Raw genomic sequence first — 5,661 nt, forward strand, 5'->3', positions numbered from 1 at the left:
GAAACCCACTGAAGGCTCAGTGCAGCCGAAACTGAGTAAATGAATAATGAAAATAATAAATCAATGGAAAGAATTTGTTATTAAAAAAATAAGGGTTGGGGAGGATGGGTATGAAGAAATTGGTGTCTTTGTTGAAGACTTTTGGTGGGAATGTAAAATGGTAGAGCCATTATGGAAAATGGTATGGAGCATCCTCAAAATATTAAAAATAGATCTACCAGATAACCCAGCAATCCCTCTTCTGGGATTGAACTGAAATAAGGATCTTGAAGAGGTATCTGAACTCCTGCATATATTGCAGCCTTATTCACAACAGCCAATAAATGGAAATAACTCAAATAGGCAACAGCAGATGAACGGATATGAAAGCTGTGGAATATTCATACAATGGAATATCATTCATACAATGGAATATTAAAAACAGAAGGAGCCCTGGTGTGATTCCGTCCTGCGCGGCTGCTGGTTCGAACAGTAGTGGTTTAATTCCGTCTGGCTTCTCTCTCACATAAGCATGTGCCAACAACCCATGAAGGATTCAGTGGACATGGACATGAGCCCCCTTGAGGCCCCAGAACTATCTTTTCAGTTGTGAACTAAAGGCTCACAGAGATTATCACTTCAAGGTGGATAATGATGAAAATGAGCACCAGTTATCTTTGAGAACGGTCAGTTTAGGGGCTGGAGCAGAGGATGAGTTACACATTGTTGAAGCAGAGGCGATGAATTTTGAAGGCAGTCCAATTAAAGTGACGCTGGCGACTTTGAAAATGTCTGTACAGCCAACGGTTTCTCTTGGGGGCTTTGAAATTACACCACCTGTAGTCTTATGGTTGAAGCGAGGTTCAGGGCCTGTACACATCAGTGGACAGCACTTAGTAGCCGTGGAGGGGGATACAGAGTCAGAAGAAGAAGAGGAAGAGGAGGTGAAACCAAGTATATCTGGAAAGCGTTCTGCCCCTGGCAGTGGTAGCAAGATTCCCCAGAAAAAAGTAAAGCTTGCTGCTGATGAAGATGACGATGACGATGACGATGATGATGATGACGATGAGGAAGGTGAAGAAAAAGCTCCCGAGAAGAAATCTGTACGAGATACTCCAGCCAAAAATGCACAAAAATCGAACCAAAATGGAAAAGACTCAAAACCGTCAACACCAAGATCAAAAGGTCAAGAATCCTTCAAAAAACAGGAAAAAAGCACCTAAGACACCGAAAGGACCTAGCTCTGTAGAAGACATTAAAGTGAAAATGCAAGCAAGTATAGAAAAAGGTGGTTCCCTTCCCAAAGTGGAAGCCAAGTTTATCCACTATGTGAAGAATGGTTTCCGGATGACCGACCAGGAGGCTATTCAAGATGTCTGGCAGTGGAGGAAGTCTCTTTAAGAAAATAGTTTAAACAGTGTGTTAAAATTTTTCCGTCTTATTTGATTTCTGTAACAGTTGATATCTGGCTGTCCTTTTTATAATGCAGAGTGAGAACTTTCCCTACCGTGTCTGATAAATGTTGTCCACATTCCACTGCCAAGAATGTGTTGTCCAAAATGCCTGTTTAGTTTTCAAAGACGGAACCCCGCCCTTTGCTTGGTTTTAAGTATGTATGGAATGTTATGATAGGAATAGTAGTAGTGGTGGTCAGACGGATGGAAATGGTGGGGAGACAAAAATACACATGTGAAATAAACTCAGTATTTTAATAAAAAAAAAACCGAAGATCCTTCTCTTTTCAATAACACTGAAGACATAAGAGAAATAAGTCAGTCAGAGAAAGACAAATACCACATGATTCCTTTCATATGAGGCATCTATATAGTCAGATGTATAGAAGTATACACTATAATGGTGGTACCCAGAGATGGAGGAGGAAATAGGACAAAGTGTGTAAAGCTAGTTATACAAGATGGATAAGTCCCAGAGATGTGCTTTAAAACACGTGCCCAGAGTTAACAATAAAGTATCATGCACTCAAGGTAAAAAAGAATGTGTCTGTATCACAATGTACTGAAGAAATCCTGAGCTGGTAGAGAGGGCTATCTGCCCAACGTTCTGGGAGGAATCAACACGAAGAAAATGCATGGTGGAATGGTTAGGAGTTTTGGAGTCAGAGATATCTGGAACTGAATGTTGACCTAATCAATTGCTGAAAATGAAAGTGAAAGTCGCTCAGTCATGCCCTACTCTTTGCAACCCCGTGGACTACACAGTCCATGGAATTCTCCAGGCCAGAATGCTGGAGTGGGTAAGCCGTTCCCTTCTCCAGGGGATCTTCTCCACTCAGGGTTTGAACCTAGGTCTCCCGCATTGCAGGCAGATTCTTTACCAGGTAAGCCACCAGGGAAGCCCAAGAATACTGTAGTGGGTAGTCTATCCCTTCTCCAGCAGATCTTCCTGACCCAGGAATCAAACCAGGGTCTCCTGCATTGGAGGAGGAGCTACCAGCTAGACACAGGATTTGGGCAAATGACTGGCCTTTCTAGAATCTCAGATTTTAAATTACAAGTTGGGGCTGATAGTGGTCCCTATCCACTGGAATGTTAGCTCCATGAGGGCAAGGACCTGTCTCTCTTGTTACTGCTTTATCTCAGGAGTTGGTCAATGCCTGGCACAAGGAGGTACGCAGAACCTAATTTTGCAATGAATGATGAATATCGCATAGGGTTGTCATCAGGATTAAACAGGAAAATGCATGTCAAGTGCCTAGCAGAGCATTTGACCCTTGTTGACTGTGAAACAAATGTTGCCTTTTATCAGCATTATTGATTGGGGTAGTAACTTGTCAAAATTATTTTGTTTTCTTTTTTTCACTTCTTGTTATCGAAATCTAACCTGTGTACATAAAACACAACATTATTTGAATTATTGGGCAGCACCCCCACTCCACTTCTGTTTGTCTAAGGACACCTCTGCCACCTGATCCATCCTGCAACATACTGTTTCCAAGCATCTGTGCTGTGGCCACACCTTAGGTTAACTGGCTCAGTTAGATGGTGGTCTGTTGGTTTCATTTCTCCGACCTAGAAACTGAAGTCGAAAAGCCTCATTCCCTGCAGGTACCTACAGCCTATTGGAGCATCCAAGAGTGGGTATATGTCAACGCAGACACTTCAACGTCAAGAGCACATTTTAGCTCTGAGGCCTTCTGTGGTTTCTGAGGGCTGCCTGCAAATGAAGCCACAAAGTTAATGGTTTTCTCATCTCCTCTCTTAAATGGGGATCCTGCCTTTCCTAATGATGGTGCCAAGAGCAACTAGACCATAAAATACCGACAGGGATGAGCTAGGATGTGGTCTTTAGAGTTACTTCCTCATTCATTTGGTGGCCTCCCAGGTGGCTCAGCGGTGAAGAGGCAGGAGACGCAGGAGATGCTATTTGGATCCCTCGGTAGGGAAGATCCCCTGGAGGAGGAAATGGCAACCCACTCCAGTATGCTGACCTGGATGATCCCATGGACAGAGGAGCCTGGTGGGCTACAGTCCATGAGGGTCACAAAGAACCGGAGGCAACTGAGCGCACACCCGTGCTCACTCATTCATTCATTTCTCATTGCTCACCACTTTGCTCAGTGTGATCACTGAGTTGCATGACGACACTAGAGCCGTAAATAGTTATAGGCCCCACCTTGTAGAATTAATGATCCGGTCAGCTAAATAGATACTGGGTTAATAATTACAGATATAAAAGTGTTCTGGAAGGGGAAGTCTGGAGTTCTCTGGAAGTATATAAAAGGAGGAGCTAGCTTCATGGAGCGGGGCAAGGCTTTCCTGAAAGGTCAAAGTTGTCCAACAGAGACTAGAGTGTGGGAGGCCAGGGGAGGCTGCTCTTGGACAACTTTTTTTTTTTTTAATGGTTGAATTTTTTTTCTTTTCTTCTCTTTCCTTTTTTTTTTTTTTGACTGCATTGCGTTTGCCTTAGCTGTGGCACTCAGGCTTTTCCTTGCCACATGTGGGATCTTTAGGCTTGGTATGCCAACTCTTAGTTTCAGCATGCGGGATCTAGTTCCCTGACCAGGGATCAAACCTTGGTCCCCTGCACTGGGAGTGTGGAGTCGTAGCCACCGGACCACCAAGGCACCTTTCTAAGAACCTCTAAAGGTGCCTCTCAGGCACCTTTCTAAGAACCAAAACCCACTGTCACTGAACCACATTGGCACCACACCATGAAAATGCAAGACTTTTCTGGGTAACTTGAAGCTCCCAATGCTGTGAGCCTGGACAGCTGGAAGTCCTGACCTTGAGCGGAAGCCAGGACAGTCACATCTACAGTCCACCTGCCTTGCCTGCCTCAGCACTAGAAGGATGTTCCACAGTCCTACGTGGTCAACACTTCCCTCTCAGCAGACCCTCGTTCTTCCTACTTCACAGTGTGTCTTCCAAGCTTTGGCTCCTGAGAGGAAGTATTTAGCTTCAGATGTTCCAAGAACTTGCCTCCTCCCAGGACTTCCCTGGTGGTCCAGTGGCTAAGACTCTACGTTCCCAGTGCAGGAGGCCCAGGTTTGGTTCCTGATCAGGGAACTAGATCCCACATGCTGCAGCTAAAAAAGATCCCGCATTCAGCAATGAAGATCGAAGATCCTGAGCGCCGTAACTAAGACCCGGCATAGCCAAATAAACAATTTATTTCAAAAATTAATATATTTTTTAAAATACGTCCTCTTTCCAAACTGTGCCTTTCTAGACTAGAGTTGACAAACTTTTTTCTCTAAAGGACCAGACGGTAAATATTTCAGACTTCCCAGTCCTCATCACTCTGCTCTGCTGCTGTAGCGCCGATCAGCCATAGGCAGTTTGTACACAAATGAGCACGGCTGTGCTCCAATAAAACTTGACTGAAAACAACTGCCAGATTTGGTTCAAAGGCTGTAGTGTGCTGACTGCTGCCCTAGACTATTGTCTGTCTGTGGATTTAGAAAGTCTAGTTTGAAATTTACAGCTTGCGAGGACTTCTTTTCCTAGGTAGCATTCCTCCTCCTCTCTCCTGGGGCAATGAACTTGGTCTCCTGGCTCAGCTTTAAGGGCAGTGAGACAGCAAAGAGTAAATTACTAAGAAGGGAAAATATATCAGGAGGTTTTTCAAAGCATTTTCCTGCAACATAGTAAAGCCTTTTAAAAAAGTCTTTATAGCAAATAGAATGAAATCCTATCTGACTTGATTCATTGTTATACAAGCTTGGACAGCTTGGAACTAATCTCCTCACTTCTATTCTTGCCTCTTTTCAACCAATTCTCCACTCTCTTGCCAGAGCGTCTTTGAAAAACACAAATCTGATCATGTCGCTCCCTTGCTTAAAGCTCTACAATAGCTCCCCATTGCTCTCAGGATAAAGGCTCTGCAGGACGACTGAGCTCCTCCCCAGCTGCAGCCCGGTTCTTCCTTGTCACCAAGCCCAGCGTGCCTGCAGGGCGTGAACCTGCTGGTCTAAGCCAATCACGGCAACCCTACACCAGTGACTTGGGCGGATTTGTGACACAGTTCCACTAAGACTGAAGGAGAGGCGTGTCGGGGATTTTGGGAAAACCTCCAACCTAAGAGAGAGCATGTGAAAGAAAACTATGTTTTCCTCTACTCTCAGAACACTTCTGACATCAAATCTGTGGGGGTTTCCATACCAAGCAATGGGCACTGATTGGATCCCCTACATCTTAACTCAATTCTGATCCTAAATGCCGG

The 5,661-nt window shown here is 44.4% G+C and overlaps 1 pseudogene; it reads left to right on the forward strand.

The window, feature by feature from the left end:
• Window positions 1-526: 526 nt before the first annotated feature.
• On the forward strand, window positions 527-1,380 carry LOC138428934 (nucleophosmin pseudogene; annotated as a pseudogene).
• Window positions 1,381-5,661: the final 4,281 nt, after the last annotated feature.

Source organism: Ovis canadensis, chromosome 1 (assembly GCF_042477335.2).
Source record: "Ovis canadensis isolate MfBH-ARS-UI-01 breed Bighorn chromosome 1, ARS-UI_OviCan_v2, whole genome shotgun sequence".
NCBI classification, from domain to species: Eukaryota; Metazoa; Chordata; class Mammalia; order Artiodactyla; family Bovidae; genus Ovis; species Ovis canadensis.